Genomic DNA, 19,872 nt, shown 5'->3' with positions numbered 1-19,872 from the left:
AAGAAATACCCAGCCTAATGCAGTGACCTAGCTTTTAACATTGGTAAGTCAACACACCTTATACTCCTTTAAAACCCTGATTTTGTTTAATATCATGACATTAGCCCTTTCGGAGTGGCTGAAGCCCGACATGACAGCCGGAGTATTTTCCCCCACACTCTTTATACCTGGCCAGACACAACACTCCTTTTATGCTATCATTTTAATTGAACACTAAAAAATAATAATAGTTCACTGAGTGAAAGATTTAGTATACCACATAAAATATAAAATGACAATAAAGTCACACACACATATTAAGAGAGAAGCCCTAAAATCTAACCTGTATGAATGTCATATTTTTCTGATGTCAATTTTTCATTTTCCCCTCCTTTAAAATGCAATAAATTACCATTATTGGTAAATATTTATATTCAGTTCAGCAACACAGAGCTACTGATAGTGAACATTAGCTCTCCCCCCCAAAAATATTCCTGTCTCCCTGAGACATCATCACATATAACTTTCTGAAGGTTTAATAAATTGTGTCTGCAGGAGCTAATTTAGGGAATACCTTTATTCTGACCTCCAGGGCTTTTAGCTAAAACTAAAACAAATTAGGACTTGGATATTCACGTACATAGTGGATAAAATCAATAGTTTTAATTTTCACATTTAAACGCACAATTTTCATCTGACAGGCTCAGCAGGTTTTAATGGACACAAACAATTTACTTTTACTGTTTTAATTGTTTTTAGTCAATCACTTTTATTGCTTCTCTGCATCTGACTAAACAAATTAATAGAGCTATGTTCATAAATGATTACTTTGTAAAATGGCTTGATACACATATTTGACAGTTCCACCTTCAATTACTGCCAACATTAGTAATATTTATACCAATAGGTATGTTTATTCAGGTTTTATAATTAAAACAGGAACAGTACTGATCAGAAAAAACAATGCCTTTCATTCAGTTACATACAGTCTTTCTGCCAACAGAACAACATATCCAGTCTGAACAGAGAGCTATCAAAGTTTACTCTAGAGTTGACTGAAAACTGTTTTCCAGACCATGTTCCTATCTAGTCTAGATCACGGTATTGTTGCTAGACAGGAAGATGGGCCCAGTGGTTCAGATGCTAGCCTGGGACTTTGGAGAATGGGATTCAATTCCTTGCTCTGCCATAGACTTCCTCTGTGGCAAGTAACTTTGCTTTTCCATGCCTCAGTTCCCCCATCTGTAAAATGGGAATAGTAGCATTTCCCTACCTCACCAGGAGGCTGAGGATAAATATAATAAACATTGCGGGGTGCTCACATAACACAGCAATGGGGGTTGTATCAGTATCTACTGATACGTCTATATTGCAAAGTGAAGATGTGATTATAGCACACATAAGTGTGAGCAGACAATGAGCATACACCTAAGTAATATCAAAGAGAGCTGTCTGTTCTTCATTTACTCACATTAGTTCTTGTTTTAAATCCAGGGTAGCTAGCCACTGCAATAGACACAAACCCTGTAATACATTACATTCTGCATTGGAAGACTATTTATATATATATGCATTGGGAGACTAGATTTATATTTCGGACCATTTGATACTTTTGTATAATTAAACCCTCATTGGCTAAGTAACTCATGACTCTTGTAAACCTCCATGTTTTAAAAAAATACAGTATTCAGTTTATTAGATTTCTGGGAAAGGAACTTTTTTTTCCTTTCTTTCTTTTTTTAAACTACAGGTTTGCAAAGCACCTACTACAAAGGGGCCTGATCCTTGATTAGGTGCTATAGCAGTAATAATAACTTATATTTAATTTGTCCTGTCACTAGTCTATGTCTCCACCCCAACAACAGCAAAACTACAGACAATACACATGATATTTCATAGCACACCTTAAAAATTGTTACATAAATAGGAATATATTGCAGAGAACTCATCTATTTATTTCATCTTCAATCTGAAATTCATGCAAAATATAACATTTGATTGAATCTTTCCATATTCCTCAAAAAATACTTAAACACGTTCCTCATTTTGTATTTTAAGAATTACTCCCTACTTAACAAATACTTGATCCCTGAGTCATTTGCACAAAATCCTTTTTTCAGTGGAAAAAAAACGCAGGTCTTCCAAGTCCCACCTTTTGGTTGTGGGGCTGCGCTCAGCTTGTATTGAAATATGAAGCTGATGGCAGCCTTCTTGTTTAGATGACATGTCCCCTAGAGTATTTCCATGGTCAAGACCCTTCAATAAAAGGCTAAGTCCAAGACAAGCTAATACAAAGTATTCCGATTACAGATATCCACTTTGATTAAATGTGATGCCAAACCCCCTCATTGTATTAAAGTCCAGGGAGATGATCAACAGCACCATGATCAAACCAGGACACAGTTGTTTTCCCAAGACTACAGACAACAAAATCATCTGATCTTCACGTCCTTTATGGCTGTTCGGCATGAGAGCAACCTAACCGATTTTTAAACTTGCCTTGAAATGTTCACACCTTGCAGAGAGATTCCAGAACAGTCATTATCTTTCTGTGGGCCAACAGCCTGGGATAGCCAAACTTTTGCAGAGCTATTTAATGGAGTCCTGACCTACTGGATTTGGTGAGTAAGGCTGCTGAAAGCATGTGGTGAGAAACTTTGCTTGAATCTGATATAGTTTGTGAAATTAGATATTTGTAAATGTCTTATCTTTATTTTTCTTGTAACCATTTCTGACTTTAATGCTTCATTACATGTACTCACCATAAAATCTCTCTTTGCAGTTGTTTTATGGTTTTATCTAATCCAGTGTGTTTAAATTGAAGTGTATGGGTAACTACATGTGAGGTGACAAGTTGTGTGCATATTATCTTAAGAAATAACAGACTTAATATAACTGGTACGGTCAAGGGCAAGACAAGACATAGGGCAAAAATCTAAGACGGGGGTGTGTTGGGGTCACCCTGCAGTATAACCAAGGGTGGTGACAGCCAGACCGTAACCCAAGTGTGACTGCTAAACTGCTGTTACACACAGTCACTCAGAGTGTGGCTTGCAATCTGCAAGGCTGTTTGTGAATGACCCAGGTGCGGGCTACATCAGCAAGGCCTTGGAAGGCACACAAGGGTGCAGGGCAGGGCTGACACAGCTGCTCGTCAGTCTGAATTGTATCCTGGTGTGTCACAATGGTACATACACATTGTGCCTGCCCTAAAGAGTTTGTAATCTAAACAGAAAAGATAAGACGAAGGAAGTAGAGAACTGATTAAGTGACTTGCCCAAAGTCACACAGTCTGGGCCACAGCCAGGAGTCAAACACAGATATAGTGAATTCCAGTCCAGTCCCTTAATCACAATACCATCCTTCCTCAAGGCATCACCTTACATTATTCCCACCAGTGTTTATTCTAATCTCTGCACAGAGAGAGAGAGAGAGAGAGAAGCAGGGGAACAGTTTGGCCCCATCTGTTTAAATGTGGATTATACGCTTAAACACATACAAGAGAAACTAAAATAATGTGCTGCTGTGAAAAGTTTACAGCTTGGAGAGATTACCTCTTCCCGCTGCAATAGCAAAGATTTGCCATTGTCTATCCTAAAGCATGACACGGTCAGTAAGCTATTGTACAGAGATGCTAAGGATTTATCCTCCTGTTAGTGTACATGCACAGCTCTCACTAGAATCACACGTGGACAACAAGCAAATATAATCTGAGTCCAACTATTTAGAACAGAATGTGCACCCAAGATACAAGAAGCTAAATGTCAAATTAACCCATGGCAGCTAATCATACCCGAACACTAAATCCCAGATAAATGGGGTTTGTAAAGGGTACAACAGCTGACTGTGTCTACCAAACATTCTACTGCCACATCGTAAATGTGTTTTCCATTTACAAGCATACAAAGGGTACTTTACTGCCAATTCCTGCTTTGATGGCACATCTTATGACACAATACAGCTGAGCCACCTAAAGCAATCTCAGCTACAGAATAACCTTTCACACAACCAGTTCTTCCATCCGTTAGCACTGTCAGACAAAGCATATCGCCAGCCTGTGCATAACCTCATGTCAGAAAATAAAAATTATAGAAGGTTTCTGTGGTGCAGGAGGTTGGTGCCTTTGGCAATTTAGGATTGAAGCCTGTTTAGGTCATAAGTAAAAATGGGATTTGAGTCTCAATTCACCCCACAAAAACAACGAGGAGTCCGGTGGCACCTTAAAGACTAACAGATTTATTTGGTGCCAGTATATTTATGCTTGTATCTGTAATTTTCACTCCATGCATCTGAAGAAATTGTTTTTTTACCCACAAAAGCTTATGCCCAAATAAATCTGTTAGTCTTTAAGGTGCCACCGGACTCCTCGTTTTTGTGGATACAGACTAACACGGCTACCCCGATACAATTCACCCCACAAATTGTTTTGACTCAATGACATCTTTTCCATCCCCACTTTTCCCTTCCTACCCCTTTCCCTCCCACTCTGACTCATTCCTTGATTCTTGGGATTTTGAGTCAGGTAACACGAGAAAGCTTCTTTTTTTTTTTTTTTAAATGGGGAATTCTGCTACCCTAGTTCCCTCAGCTCCGAAACCAGAGCCCTATTACAGCCCTTCGGAGAACAGAAATGGGTGCTTTTAGAGTGTTGAATCAACATTTAGCAAAAGGGCAACTATAGGACAATGAAAAGACAGACCATGGACAGCTGATAGCCTACATCAAATAAAGTCTTTCGTTTGTAAACAAGAAAGCAGTCCCTTGAGTAAAGTAGTCCCTCTCTTCTGGGCTTGTTGCTGTGGGCAGGACTCAGACTGCCTGCTTGTTTTATACACTGCTTTTTGTGCATTCCCTTTGGGTCTGAAGAACTACCAAGCCTCAAGAATCCTGAGACCTGGAGTTCCTCATGAGAAGAAACTGCTTGGAGCAGAGAGTTTTCTTTGCTTACTTAGTACCTCTTCAGACAGCATGTGGAGCTGTAACTAGTTCTAAGCACTATCTTCAGAACTGGGCTTGATCCTGCATTTCTTATATAAAACACAATTCCCCAATGTGTTTGCTTGGGCAAGGAATGCATGATCAATCCCTTACGCTTTGTCAATGGGACTCAAAGTGCCAGTTTACTGCCAACTGCTTTAGCCTCTGCCCTGCCCTGACTGCAGCAGGCCTTATCCATATACTAGGCAATTCAGCCATCAGTGGCTGGCTACCAGCCTTGCTGCACAATTGCAAATCCCTGGTGTATTGGCAGCAACACAGCTTATTCCTGATCGATATCGGGGTGCAAATGGCATCTTAGTGTCCTTGCTTTTCTACATGAGGGGCTTACACTCAGGCAGCTACACTGTGAGCTGCCACTGATGGTTGTAACCCAAGCAAATCCAGGCTGTCGATAAGACTTCTCGTTACCAAATCACAATATAGGGGTGTCACTGACTGAAACCACACAGCGAAGGCAGTTGCAGGAACCACTTCCACAGACAGACAACTGCCTGGAAAAGGGTGTATTTGCAGGAGGTAGAAAAAATAAATCCACCTCTGGATGAGGTATTGTGCAGCGATCGTTTTAGTCATGGAGGCATGGTTCACTTCTCCCATGAGACCTGGGAGAGAGATAAATAACCAAGGAACTACAACGCTTGCATTTACTTCCCTTGTGGGATCACAAGCCACATCCACTTTCCCTCTTAACACGTATCGGATCTAAGTCATTTAAAAAAAAACTGTAAAAAACTAAATGTAAATGTAGTCAGTTACTCCTGCCACTTGACATTAGCTAAAACGTGTAAAAATAACCCCAAACCAAAGTCATACTGAGAGCCTTTAGGAACCATTCATTGGTACACTGTCCTGTATACGGTGACCACCTTTTCAAAAGGCAAAAGTGGGACACATGCAGGAGCCCCGCCCCCTATGTGGCCTCACCCCTGCTCTTCCTCTTCCCCCAACACCTCCCCTCCCCCCAGCCAGGCCGAAAGCTGGAGATGGGCCACAGTAAGAGCTGCTCAGGGAGCCCAGGTGGCTGTGGGGAGCCCTGGACCTTCCCCTGCCCTGGGCAGGATGCTGGAGTGCCTGAGAGCAGCCCCCATCCTGTGTCCCTACCCCCTGGGGTGCGCCACCCAGAGCAGGTGGAGGGTCTGGGGCTTCCCACAGTGGCCCAGGCTCCCTGGGTGGTTCTTATTGCTACCTGGCTCTAGCTTCAGGCCTGGCCAGGGAGTGTGACCTAGGAGGAGGGGAGAGGAGAAACAGGGCCCCCCGGTGAGGGGCTAAGGAAGAGGCTGGCACCGCCCCTGAGCCTCAGGCAGGTGTGGAGCAGCGCTGCAGGGAATCCGGAACAAATGCTGTGTTAGAGTCATTCAGCCCGGACCGGGACTTGGAAGTCTGCATTTCGGGACTGTCCCATCCAATTCAGGATGGGTGGTCACCCTAGTCCTGTATCTTCCACTTTTCCTGCACTACATTTTTTGGTATTCAGTAACAGCCATATGGTTCATACCCTCTTTAGTGCTTCATTTCCCCAAGGAATCCAACTCACACCTTCTTTCTTGCATGATGCCTATGTTTAAGTCAACAACCCTGCATTGTGGCAAGGAGGTTGTTCCATACCTTATTGCTTCCTAAGGTCTCATGGGGGATTTTTAAGGAGCAGATTAGTTGCTTTTTGTCCCTTTAACAGAAAGCTGGTGAAAGTCACATTGTATCCTCAATGTGTTAAAATATATGTTGCATTTCAGTCTCCTTGGTGCTATTGTAACCAGACAGGTTTGGAGTTTTTCCTAGGCTTATCTTTTTCATTTTAGATCTAGTGAAACCCATGCATGGAAATCCCCTTCTACTGGCAGGTCCACTAAAGGATAACTTGCTCCTGCTACTAGGTAGTGAAGCTACTCCTTTTGCTCAGGAGTACCCAGAAGTCACCTACTACAGGACAGGCTCAACAAAGAAAATAACAGAATGCCACTAGCTGTCATCTTCAGCCCCCAACTAAAACCTCTCCAACGCATCATCAAGGATCTACAACCTCTGCTGAAGGATGACCCACCGCTCTCACAAACTTGGGAGACAGGCCAGTCCTTGCCTACAGACAGCCCCCCAACCTGAAGCAAATACTCACCAGCAACCACACACCACACAATAGAACCAATAACCCAGGAACCTATCCTTGCAACAAAGCCCGTTGCCAACTGTGTCCACATATCTATTCAGGGGACACCATCATAGGGCCTAATCACATCAGCCACACTATCTAAGGCTCCTTCACCTGCACATCTACCAATGTGATATATGCTATCATGTGCCAGCAATGCCCCTCTGCCATGTACATTGGTCAAACTGGACAGTCTCTACGTAAAAGAATAAATGGACACAAATCAGATGTCAAGAATTATAACATTCAAAAACCAGTCGGAGAACACTTCAATCTCTCTGGTCACTCGATTTCTGACCTAAAAGTGGCTATTCTTCAACAAAAAGACTTCAGAAACAGACTCCAACGAGAGACTGCTGAATTGGAATTAATTTGCAAATTGGACACAATTAACTTAGGCTTGAATAGAGACTGGGAGTGGATGGGTCATTACACAAAGTAAAACTATTTCCCCTTGTTTATTCCCCCCCACACACACACACTGTTCCTCAGACGTTCTTGTTAACTGCTGGAAATGGCCCTTCTTCCCCCCCACTCTCCTGCTGGTAATAGCTCATCTTAAGTGATCACTCTCCTTACAGTGTGCATGATAAACACCCTTTTTTTCATGTTCTGTATGTATATAAATCTCCTCACTGTATTTTCCACTGAATGCATCTGATGAAGTGAGCTGTAGCTCACGAAAGCTTATGCTCAAATAAATTGGTTAGTCTCTGAGGTGCCAGAAGTACTCCTTTTCTTTTTACTGCTTATAAAGGGATTCGTGTAACAGGCAGGAATGGAGTCTGCATGCCCAGGTGGATTTGAACACCTCTGTGTTGTGCAACAGAAAAGTAAACCTCAGGCAGGACCATCTGAAGGGCCTACTACGACAGGGCTTTCTACAGTAAAAGTCCAGAGTAAAAAGCTATATATACGGTCTGGTTTTCTTCAGGCAAGCCCAGAGAGAAAAGGATGCCACCAGTGCTCTGTTCCACTCCAGCATTTTTCAAAGAGATCATTCCTCCCTGATTCTCATTCCTAAACTTACCTCCGACCAGCCCATCCCTCTCTTCAGGGAGATGAGAAGGAGAGGAAAATTAATTCACAGGAACTGGCCAAGCCCTGTTACCCTGTAAATCCCTGCACACAGGACAAGTCCCTTCTGTAGCCAGAGAAAGGACCTGATCCTAACACACAAACACACACCTCCCCTTTTTAGAGATATATTTTAAAATATATCTAAGACCTACAGCCAGGAAACGAGATCAGAAGAGAGAGTCTGGAGTCTTTGGAGTCAGGAGCAAAGCTCTTCAGTCAAGTTGAAAGTCAAACAGAATGAAAAAGGGAATAAAGAATCAAAGGGAGGAAGCTGAAAGTAACCCATAACGTTCTGATTTGTGCAGAGCTGTATTTTGTATTAAGAGAGCACCAAAAAAATAAGCATTTAAAGAAATCCATTTTGTAATAATACAACACATGCATATGGTTGTGTATTGCCTATAATGTCACCCCTCCCCCGCAACACACTGACTGAACATTAGGGTTGCCTGTGTGCAGGGGGGCACTCACCTCTTGAGCATCTTCTTGTGACTAGGTGTGGTATTGCATCCCTTTTCCCACTCCTGCCACCCACTGTGACCCATCTGCCTGCCCGTGCTGGTCTTCTGTGGTTCGGCCCTTCAGCCAGGCCACACAGTTCAAAATGAACCCCTTCCTGGGTAGCAAAGAGTCCAAAAAATAAGGTTTATCTGCCCTCACCAGGGTCTTCAGCCCCCCATCCTCTGCCCTTTAAATTCAGCCCTTCACTTGGACTTCTAAATGAGCCCTGTCCCCTTCTTGGGGCTTAAGTTAAGCTTGTCCCCCCACAACCAGGTTTATGCTACCTTGCCACCTGGGCCCACCCACTATTCTAGGTTCCAACCAGGGACCCTATGAACAGCACCAATATACTGCTCAATTCAATTTGCTGCTGCTGCTACTTTCCTGGGCCTCTTCCTACTTGGCCCCATTATCTCAGGGCCAAAGTTCTCAAGTCCCTCAATACCGAGCTCTGCCAGTACAGTCAGAAATAAACCTTGGCTAGTGCTCAGGCTCCTTTGGCAGAGAGGAATGAAAGGAACAAACAGAAGAAAACACCATACCCCTTTAGACCCAACCAGTGACTGCCCTGCTAAGGCCTTGCAGCTCCTTTTATCTGAGCCAGCTGGTTCTGATTGGCTGTTGCTAACCCTTCTAGCCCTTGAAGGACTAGGTCTCTGTAGTTTCCAAGATGGCTGCTCCAGAGAGGCCTCTCTAGAGGACCCACCTTCGCTGCTCCTTTCCTCCCACATCTCTGCTTCCTGGGATGGAGTGTAGTAGGCCCACTGTAGGGAGCTGCAAAGACCAGGTACACTCCAACATACTGTGCAACATTAGTTGGGCCCTCTTGTGCCTAGACAATATGAGACGTTGGCAAATGTTATATAGGAAATTTTGGCAGAGCCAGGAACAGAACACAGATCTCCTGATTCCCAGTCCAGTGCATTAATCACAAGAGAACAGCCTCTCTTCTCACAACCCTCTGCCTCCCACACTGTGCTCTGAATGAGGCAATGAAAACAAATAGTTTGAGATCATGTAGTTAATTACAGAAGCCTAATATATACTCATAAGGGGGCTGAATTCAGCCTTAGGCAGAAAGCAAGTGTAGAAAATCTCAGTCTAAATGTTTACAGTTTGCCAAAGTTATAAGGAATTAAAAACAGCAGCTTGTGATGGAAAGTCTTAAGCAACCTCAACTATAGGTGACACTACCAGCACTGCCCATAATTTAAGACAAGAACACTAAATTGATGAACTTGTAATTAGTCACCTTGTCTCCAATTCTCCCACCCACTCCCTCTGTTTCTTCCTTGGTCTTGCCATGTCTTTACTTAGATTACAAGCAATTTGGGGCAAGAATTGTGGGTAAAATTTTTGAACTTGCCTAAGTCCCATTTTCAAAAGTGACTTCAGATTTAGTCTCCTAAATCCCACGTCTTGATTTTCAATGACACTTAGGCTCCTCAATCACTTAGGCAATTTGAAAAATTTACTCTGTCTTTTTGTTGTCATTTTCTGTATAGCACTTTTGAGTGCTGAACGAATAAATAATAAGAGAACCCACCAGTTTGGTAATATCAAGACAGCCTGATTTGGAGGAGTAAACTGGCACCAACATCCGTGCCTAGGGCCTTAAGGTCCTATCCAGCACCTGAAGACAAGCAGTAATTCATGTTAGAGAAGGGTAAAGCCTCTTGAGAAACCTGCACACACGGAAGGGTACTGGTACCCACTGAGGATTTCTGAGTCCGTTACTTCAGACCACTCATCTGTGCTAATCGCGTTCCCACCTGGAGCACAGGAAAAGCTTTGCTAAACACAGGGCCATGGAATTAAGTGAGCTGTAGCTCACGAAAGCTTATGCTCAAATAAATTGGTTAGTCTCTAAGGTGCCACAAGTACTCCTTTTCTTTTTGCGAATACAGACTAACACGGCTGCTACTCTGAAACCTGGAATTAATGTGGTGGTTTTGCTCTGTCCCTTCTAAGGGCTGCTCTCTGTGGGCCCACTGAAGACAGTGGAAATACTCCTACTTATTTCAGTGAACTTTGGATCAGGCTCTATTTCTGCTTCGGTTTCTGGTATGGTTTGATTTACTACATCATCTCCAAATCCACTATATATTGGGGATGGGTGTGCACATGCAGTATAGTAATATTCTGAGGAAATACACAGCTCAGTAGCATTCATACTCTTTTAAAAAAAATAAAATAAGTGGGGCTATGTGGTAAGGGGGGGGGGATGTGAACAGATGCTCACAAAAGGCTATGTGGTGTCAGGTGGTTTATTCACCATAAATTTAAGTGGGGAGCATTCTGTGTGAAGTAACTACACGGCCCAAGACCCTTTTAAATGTTAGCAGCCATTTCTCACTCAAATTCCCACTGAAATAAATGGCCCAGATGGGAATTAGCAGCCTCTCTCCCACAAAACTATTTATTTATTTTGATTGTAACATGAAATGTAAGAAAAACACCTGCCCTGAGTTCTAGACACCCTTTGCAAGTTACCTATATGATCCAGCAAAAGCACACACAGAATTCTGGTTAGACTTTACCAGGAACACTGTGTTCTGATCTGGACACCGCCCTTTCAGAAAGATGTAGACAAAAGGGAGGACGTTCAGAGAGGAGCAACTAAAATTATCAGGGTGGCCAGATGCCTGGTTTTCAACTGGAAAGTCCAGTCGAAAAGGGGACCTGACAGTGTCCAGTCAGATCTACTGACCACAAACCAAAAGTCTGGTGGGGGAGATGCTGGGTCATCACCCACACCAGCCCCTACTCAGCCAGGGCCACCTCCTACCTACGTCAGGCAGCTGTAGCTCCCCATCCCAGCTCCACAGGTGAGTCCCTCTCAACCTGGGCTGGGAGGGAGGGGAAAAACAGAGAGTGATGGGGAGCAGAAGGGAAAAGGGAACGAAGGGCAGGGCCTTGGGGGGGAGAGGCGGGGCAGGGGAGGTTCCAGCATTCCTGCTGGAGTATCCAGTTTTTAAATATTACAGAGTTGGTAACCCTAGACTGGAAAGGCTTATGAGGGAAGATAAAAAGAGTTAAGTATGAATTGCTTGACCAAATGATGACTGGAGGGAAAGGGGCAAACTTGATATCATCTATAGATATTTGAAGGATGCAAACTACAAGGATTAAGAAAATTATTAGGATACCCAGAGGTATGTCTAGAAATAATGTGATGAAATAAAGAAAAGGAAAATGTAGGATGAAACACCAGGAAAATTTCCCTAGCAAGACACATCCACAGTTAGCTGTGTTCAGTCTTACATCCAACTGAACTCGGAAAAGGTTTAAGATTATTTCAAATTTAAATATACTCAAAACTAATAATGTTTCACGTCCACTTCATTCCTCTCCACTCTCCCTGTTATATTTAATCTTTCACAGCCAATACTTATACTGCACCTCCGATCCATTCCAGACGTAAGGAGAAGAGAGAGATGTACCATTCTCGTCTCTTATTGGCCATTTTAAATACATGAGCATAATGATCTGATAGCAGTGTTCTATGTTAATTGGTTATTAATTGATATGTGTATACAACACTTCTCATGATATGTACTAACAACTAATGAGACCTGTGAGGGAAGATAGTTATTTATTCATTAAGAGATAAATATGCATCTCAGCACCAACCAATTACAAATATTACCTAATTCAGAGTTGCACTCCTGTCATCAATTATTTAAGAAAGTTAATGTATGCATATTGGTTGTGTTTATGCTTAAACTTCTCATAGTGCCAGGATGGGACCTTCCAGCTTTATCTCATTAGCTACTCTGCATATGTAAAGCAGGTGATTATGGTTTTTACATTATTCACAGGTTTTTATCAAACATTAAAATATTCTTACTAAATATGGGTATGTTTCTGTTGGTTTCCAAAACACAGTGCTCTCTCTACTGGTCATTAGAAATATTGCAGTCAGACATCGTACACAAGCGACCAGGAATGACTCAAGCATATACACAAATATGCACAGATAATGTTAGTGCTACTCCGTTGATAAAGAAAAATTAATTGCTGATCCATACATTTATGAGAAATTATTTTATTTTTATTTGTAGTATATAGAAGTATGCCAGCCACATTACTCAAAGTAGGTTGTACATTCACTGTAACTAATGGTTTATTTGTAGGGGAAAATTCTGTCTGTTTCTAACTGTTGAATAACTTTCCTGCCAGGGAATTAATCTCTCTCAATATAATTATCCATAGGCTTCCATTGTCATGTGTTATATGTATTATGATGCATTATTTTCTGTGTTCCACAGCTAAGAGAAGTTTATGAGATGTGTCACTCACTATACCATAGATTTCCCCCATCCGCAACACTTTTATCATAGAGACAGTTGTGCAAGGGAGTACCAGCTATCCATGCACCAAGTAGCATAGCAATGCCTTTCTGGAAATACAATGTACTTGAAAGCCTATCTTTGTATAGTTTGCAAAACTAAATGAGCACGGTACAGTGTCCTTCAACTGCAAGGCATCCCTCCCTGGAGAGGTGTGGTCCCGTTCTGGGAGAGAAAAAAGCAAGCCAGATAGCCATCAGCCAATTATGGAGATCAAGTATCTTTTCTGTTAGCAGCTAATAATTAACCACTGAGCCATCAAGCTGTCTCTCACAGGAATGCAGGTCACACACAGCCACCTCCCCAACTTCCAAAGAGGTTCTGTGTAAAACCTGGGTGGTGTTCCTTCCTGTCTGGCCCACCTCATGTTACTGGCCCAAATTGTCACTGGCTCTTCTGAAGCAGCACTGCTCCGGTACCTGTCAGTCACCAGCTTGACATGCCTCCTCGTGTATTTCTGCCTCTCATTTGTCTTCTATTTCTAATTTTCCAAAAGATTCAGATTCTGTCATTCCTCTTTGGGTCTTACTCAAGGCTTTCCTTGCCCTCCACTTTAAAATGACTCCTTTTCCCCTGCCTCCCCCCCACAAATGGTGCCATCCTTTTTAATTAGATGACAGGCTTTTATTTTACTTATTAAAAACAAAGTCAGGGAACTAAGGTGCCGTCTGCTGCACTGGCCTCACCACCCCATCGGCTGCACTGCACTATTTCTGTATGCAAATTGCTTTCCAGCTTTTTGCTACCCCATTAGATGCAGGCCTGCTTTGGGGGATCCTGATGCACAGATCACATAGTAAGTCTAGAAGCTAGCAGTCTCCTTCTGGACACTTCAGAGCGGTGGGATCCAGGTTCTTTGAGCAACAGCATCAGGATTTGGGACTTGCTGTGTAAGCAACTGATAACAGAAACGGGACTTTTGGGTTTACCTTTAACCAGCAGGAACTGCTATATCTAACAGGGATGCGGAGAATGGCATGTACAGAAGCTACTTAGGTTTGGCAAGTTGTGGTCCAAATTCTGCCTGGTCCTTGCAAGGGTGTACAAGGTGTGCAGTTGGGATAGGAGTGAAAGGAGCCTTTTTGCACACTCCTTGCACACTCACCATATGCGGTCAGCACATTAACAGATCTCAGCAGGCAAGGACCATTTCTTTCCAACATCCACTGCAAGAGGCACATGCCACCACAGAAAGGGTAGGGAAGAGGTGGGGTCATGGACCAGCCTGGGGAGCTGGTTGGGCACATCCTAAGGGTGGGAGTTAGTGCATGTGTTGCACTCAAGGTACATAGAGGAAGAGGTTTCTCTCCCCTAGCTGTGCCACAGGGCAAGGCACAATTTGCCTTTGCTTTTGAATCCAAGAACCCCCGGTCATAATGTGCTTGAACCAGCTGATTGTTTCTTGGTCATTTCATACACCGTCTCACTCAGAGAACTTGTTTATTTTGAGCCCAAATCACTCATGTGATGACTGTAACTAGGGACCGAACCTGGGACCTATAGAACTACCCGCATGAGCTTCTATGCTTTGAGCTAAATTACTCCCACCGCTGGCACTGCAGCAGACTCAATATCCTCTCTGAATCAGGCCTACCACCCACTCAACGGTGGGCTACACTTGCATTATGACTGATTCTTAAGCCTGATGCACCTAGATTCTCTAGCAGGAAGCGGGAGGTTTATGTGAATGCTCCCAGAACTCCTGGGACATTCAGATCTAGGTCCAGAATCTGAATTGGAAGAGACTTTTGGGTGAATTAGTCCATCCCCCAAGTCAGCGCAGGATTGTTCTCTGCAGTATATAGACTACACCAAGGATGGATTTGGCCCACAGCTTTTTTGAGCCAGACCTAGAGTGTATTTGTTGTTATTATTGAATTATCCCAATTCAATCAACAGTTCCACTGGCAGCTCAGCCTCCAAAGCACCTTATGTACATTAGAAACAAAAGAAATACTAACAATAGTGTAGGCCCATTGTAAGATGAGACAATAAAAATGTTAAATATTTCTGTTCTGTAGCTGGAAAGAAGCGTATGACATGAGGATGATTATTCCTGGGGGAATTCTGTGCCACTGAGCACATGCAGAATTCAGATCCCCCGCAGATTTCTTTCCTCTAGGCAGAAAATACATTCTGCCAGAGAAGTGCTGCAGTTACGCCTTTTGCCCACCAGGGACTGCTATGGTACCAGAACAGAGGGCAGCTAGCTTACTAGCCATAGCAGCCAGCTGCGGATAGGGAAAAGGAGAAGCTGCATTCCTCAGCACCCTGCCCACAGGGCCAGGTGAGGAGGCACAGGATATGGGGGGACAGACAGAGCGGGACCCATGGAGCTGCTGGGTGGGTCACAGAGACTGGGGTTCAGAAGGGCTAGTGGGAGGACAGACTGGGGGGCTGAATGGGAGTGGGGGTGCAGGGTCACATGGGGCAGGGGGGCAGATGTGCCAGACAAGGAGGGAATGGTCAGCCAGGGTCTACATGGGGGAGGTTCCCCAACTCCCTCACAATCCCTCCCCACCCCACCCCAAAAAGAACCCTGTTCCATACTTAGCCCACCCACACCCAACAACTCTCCAGGTTCACTCCCAGGCTCCTTTTCAGCAATTACTTCTCTCTCCCTCAGCTTCTCCATTACCCCTGACTTCCCCCAAGCCTTTGCACTGCTTCTAAGGGGTGTGGGAAATACATTGCTGTATTGTAGTTTAAATGAACTATTACTCAAAGTTCTGTATTAATATGCCTAACACGGAATCTGTTTGTCAAAAACATTTCCTGAATCTTTTTTGTGGTCTGTATTGTTACAGACATACTTGCTGACAGCTATTTTGAAATAAATTGTGAAAATAATTGAAACTGGCATGATTATATTGCGTCATTTTGACAGTATGCAGAATTTTGCAATATCGTATGCAGAATTTTTAATTTTTTGGCACAGAATTCCGCCAGTGGTAAACTCTTTCCACTCCATTAGTAACTAAGGAGGATGTTAAACACTGTAAATCAGCAGGCCCAGATAATTTACACCCAAGAGTCCTAGAAGAGTAGACTGAGGAGATCTCTGCCTCACTGAAGTTAATTTTTAATACATTTTGGAATAGCATGGAAATTTCAGAAGTCTGAAAGAAGTATACAAATGTTGTACCAATATTCAAAAAGGGGACAGCACAGTGACCCAAGTAATTATACTCTGGTTAGTCTGACGTCAATCCCAGACAACATAATAGGATAACTAATACAGGATTCAATCAATAAAGAAAGCAAGGATGGGAATACAATTAATGGTTTTATGGAAAATAGGTCTTGTCAGATAAACCTGATTTTACCTTTATTGGATTACGGATTTGGTTGATAAAGGAAACTGCCTAGATGTAGTATACTTGGACTTTTGTAAGGCATCTGACTAAGCATCACAAAACAGTATTGTCTAGGGGTTAACACTATAAAATATCAGTAAAACACATCTTTAATAGATTCAGGACTGGTTAACTAGCAGACTTTACAAAGTAGTTGTCAATGGGGAATCAATGAATGGGCGTTCCACAGGGATCAAGACTAGGCCCACTGCTATTCGATATTTTAATCAAGGATATAGAAATAAACATAAAATCACTGCTAATAAAATTTGCAGATGATCAAGACTGACAGCAGTAAATAATGAGCACAGGGCAGTCAGAGTGATCTGGACCACTTGGTAACCTGGGCCCATTCAAACAAAATGTATTTTAATAAGCCAAATGTAAGGCTGCACATCTAGAAATAAGAAATGCAAGCCACAGCTCCAGAACGGAAGAGACTATCCTGGAACACAACGACTCTGAAAATGATTTAGTGTTCAGAGAGCACAAGCACCTCAACATGAGCTCCCAAACGATGCTGTGGCACAAAAGGGCTAATGCAATCCTTGGATGTATAAACAAGGGAGTAGCAAGTTGAGAGGAGGTTTTACTTCTGTATGCAGCATTGGTGAGACCATTACTGGAATATTGCTTACAGTTCTGGGCTCTACATTTTAAAAAGGATGATAAAAAATTGGAGAGAATGAGAAAAGAGCCACAAAAATTATTCGAGGGTTGAAGAAAATGTCTTCTAGACAGAGATTAAAGAGCTAAATCTTCTTATTTCATTTATAAAAAGACAGAGTTTATTTGATTACAGTATATAAAGTACCTTCAAAGGTGAGAAAATACCAGGTACTAAAGGGCTCTCTAATCTAGCAGAGAAAAGCCTTTCTGGAAGATATGATTTAATTAAATACAAGTTATTGGGCTCAGTAGAGATGTAACTGGGTGAAACATAATGGCATGTGGTATATAGGGGATCGATCTAAGTGATTAAAAAACCTGTAAGTAGAGAAGATCTATTTTCTCATCAGTTTTTTCACTTATTTGATTTGTGCAAGACAAAATAGCATCATGAAGGATGTTTTCCCATCTGCAGGCTCCTTTGAGCTTGCATATTAGACGTTTCATAGAAACCATAGACACATATGAATGACGTTCATCGCTCTGCCGAGGGACAGCAGAAGACTCAAGCACCACTTACATCCTGCTTATAATCTTTAGGCAGCTCTTTGCATGAGGATTGTTTTTTATTTTTACATCCTTCCTGCATGAATGTTGGCGCACAGGACAGATATTAGTCTCTTCCCTTCCTCTCTGACATTTACTGCTGCTTCCATCTGCTCTGGTGTCAAGATCAACTGTTCTGCCCTCCCTGCTAATATTCTTCTTAGGGTTTCTCTTGGGCAACGCTTTTTTGCTCACATCAGTTGGTTTCCACTTGATGACTTCATGTGGGAGTCTGTGTTGACATTTATACATCCAAAGTTTCCTTCAAAATCTAGTGGAGACGAGCTGCTGGTTAGGGGATTTCTCAGATCTCTTCATTGGTGATGAAGACTTTCCATCTAATGCCCAGGATCTTTGATAGGCACTTATTTGCAAAGGTGTCTAGTCTGGTGTTGCACATTTTGGTAGCTCTCCAGCTCTCTCAGCTATATGCCCGGGTGTGGTGTTCTGTCCCCTCTAGTGGCACTGAGACCACTTAGAGAGAGATTAATGAGTCTGTTCTACAGCCTTAGTTAAGGACTATACGGCTTTTAGCTCATGCCATTAGAGGCTCATGCATTTAGCTCCAGAGGTCCCATGTCTGCCGATGACCGGGGGGGTCTGTTGGTGTTACAAGTTGGGGCTCGTCCAGGGAAGTCTCTGAAGCTCGAGATGTGCTTCCTCAGCTAGGGGAAGTATGTAACCCACACATTTCCTAGGGGAGATGCCCTCTAGTGCAGTGGTTTTCAAACCATGGGTCACAACCCAGAACTGGCTCATGGAATGGAAGGCACTGGGTCATGGCGGCTCTGGTCAGCACCGCCAACCAGGCCAGTAAGAGTCCTGTCAGCAGTGGTGCAGAGCTAAGGCATGCTAGACCCTACCAGTTCCCAGCCAATGGGAGATGAGGGGGGTGGTGTCTGCAGACGAGTGCCGCGCAAAGCCGCTTGCGCGCCTCTGCCTAGGAGCTGGACCTGCTGCTGGCCACTTCCGGAGTGCAGCGCGGTCTGCGCTGCCAGGACAGGCTGGAAGCCTGCCCCTGCAGCCCAGCTGCGCCACTGACTGGGAGCTGCTGGAGGTAAGCCTGTGCCCCAACCCCATGCCTCAATCCCCTGCCCTCGCCCTGAGCCCCGCCACCCCCGCACCCCAAACCCCTCATCCCTGGTCCCACCCCAGAGCCTGCAACCCCAGCCCAGAGCCCTGACCCCTTCCCACACCTCACCCTCCTGCCCAAGCCCAGAGCCCCCTCCCATACCCTGAACCCCTCATTCCCAGCCCCACCCCACAGCCCTCACCCCTACATCCCAACCCTCTGCCCCAGTCCTGAGCCCCTCCCACACCCCAAAGCCCTCCTCCCCAGCTCCGTTGGGTCGTGGGCATCAACAATGTTCTTCACCTGGGTTGCCAGAAAAAAAGTTTGAAAACCACTGCTCTAGTGACACCAAGACCACTCAGAGAGAGATTAAGGAGTCTGCTCTACAGCCTTAGCTAAGGGCCATATGTCTTTTAGCTCATGCCGTTAGAGGCTCATGCATTTAGCTCCAGAGGTCCCAGGTTCAATCCCACCTGCCAACGACCAGGGTCTGTCAGTGTTACATTAGCACTGAGGTTGCATCGGAGTTGAAAATTCTCAGTTTTGTTCTGGCGCTGCATAACTTTGATTGCCATACACTGGGGAGTTTAGCAAATGCTGTGGATACCTTTCTGATCCCTGATGTCACTTCCCTCTTGAGGTCTCCATCGGCTAACATGGTGCTGCCCAGGTAGATGAACTGTCCTATTTATTTATTTTATGGTTTTGCCTTCTAATGTGATGTTGCTGCAGCATGTCTGGGTGCTGAGGATGTCACCTGATTCCGAGCTGGGCTGCTTTTTCCAGGCTGCCTCTTTTTGCAGCTCTTCAAGGGTGTTGGTCAGCAACATCATATCATCAGCCAAGTCTAAATGTTCCAGGCATGCTATACCAATGTTTGTGTTGCTAATACATTTATTTACAGGGTTTAATCTATATGTATTCGTTGAAAGGAAGTTGTAATCACTGCTCAGAAGTGCTGAAATATTAACAGTGGACTGGGCAGATTTTCCAGCATCCATGTTAGCCTGTTTACATTCCAGTTCCACTCTGGTTCAGGTCTTTAGTAATGGGGACTGTGGGGTCTGTGGAAAGGCAAGCAGAGTTACTGATGCCAAAGGTGGCTCCCACTGCGCATTGGATCAATTGTAACACGTGTATATTCTAAGCAAAGGTCATTTTCACAAGCAC

General features: G+C 43.7%; 2 long non-coding RNA genes across 4 annotated transcripts in view; one reads left to right on the top strand and one right to left on the bottom strand.

The window, feature by feature from the left end:
• The window catches only part of LOC122466716, a 38,008-nt gene that overhangs the window by 7,337 nt on the left and 10,799 nt on the right, over positions 1 to 19,872 (bottom strand). Inside the window, exons 1-3 of one of the 3 annotated variants that reach the window (XR_006292451.1) lie at positions 10,254 to 10,309; positions 9,414 to 9,539; positions 8,678 to 8,822 (exon numbers count right to left, since the gene is read on the bottom strand). This is a non-coding gene — a long non-coding RNA (uncharacterized LOC122466716). Of the gene's footprint in view, positions 1 to 8,677; positions 8,823 to 9,152; positions 9,213 to 9,413; positions 9,540 to 10,253; positions 10,310 to 19,872 lie in introns of those variants that run through there. The other 2 variants (XR_006292450.1, XR_006292449.1) reach the window with 2 other exon arrangements.
• LOC122466717 lies at positions 1,423 to 18,703 on the top strand. The gene is made up of 3 exons (XR_006292452.1): positions 1,423 to 1,433; positions 18,262 to 18,265; positions 18,553 to 18,703. It is a non-coding gene; the product is annotated as an uncharacterized LOC122466717 (long non-coding RNA).

The sequence above is a fragment of the Chelonia mydas genome, chromosome 7 (genome assembly GCF_015237465.2).
Source record: "Chelonia mydas isolate rCheMyd1 chromosome 7, rCheMyd1.pri.v2, whole genome shotgun sequence".
NCBI lineage: Eukaryota > Metazoa > Chordata > Testudines > Cheloniidae > Chelonia > Chelonia mydas.
The sequence above is the reverse complement of the archived record's forward strand: the minus strand, read 5'-3'. Positions and strand labels throughout refer to the sequence as shown.